Here is a 406-nt window from a genome sequence, read left to right as displayed (position 1 = left end):
ACCAGTAGATAGGGAGCTGTTGAAAACAGAGATCAAATGGGGCCCAACAGAGTCTATTACTTTTAGTAAAAATTTTGTAGGTATTATATCAAGTGGGCCGGAGTACCGATAAGGGTCATCAAAACTTTACTCAGCGGCACCACTGGTCGTCAAACACTCCACGTCCCCCCAAAAGGCAGGAGCCAAATTATTCTAATCTTCCTTCTTGAATGTATAACCTGCCACGTCTTGGTCTTCTGTGGTTGCATAATTTTCCTCTGATATGTTACAGTACTGAGCTCAGAATGCCAAATGAAAATCTATTTCACACTTCACTGTACAACACGGACCTGATCAAGTACCTGATTAATTGATGGAAACTGTTGGAAGAACAGACTAGACCAAGTCCATCTGTTTCAGTGCTTAC

The 406-nt window shown here is 41.9% G+C and overlaps 1 protein-coding gene across 1 annotated transcript in view; it reads left to right on the top strand.

Moving 5' to 3' along the window:
• LOC123986650 (SPARC-related modular calcium-binding protein 1-like) overlaps positions 1–406 on the top strand; it is a 16,919-nt gene that overhangs the window by 14,267 nt on the left and 2,246 nt on the right. The gene's annotated exons all lie outside the window — the stretch shown is intronic.

Source organism: Micropterus dolomieu, linkage group LG17 (assembly GCF_021292245.1).
Source record: "Micropterus dolomieu isolate WLL.071019.BEF.003 ecotype Adirondacks linkage group LG17, ASM2129224v1, whole genome shotgun sequence".
NCBI lineage: Eukaryota > Metazoa > Chordata > Actinopteri > Centrarchiformes > Centrarchidae > Micropterus > Micropterus dolomieu.
This window is presented reverse-complemented; position numbering and strand designations above follow the sequence as displayed.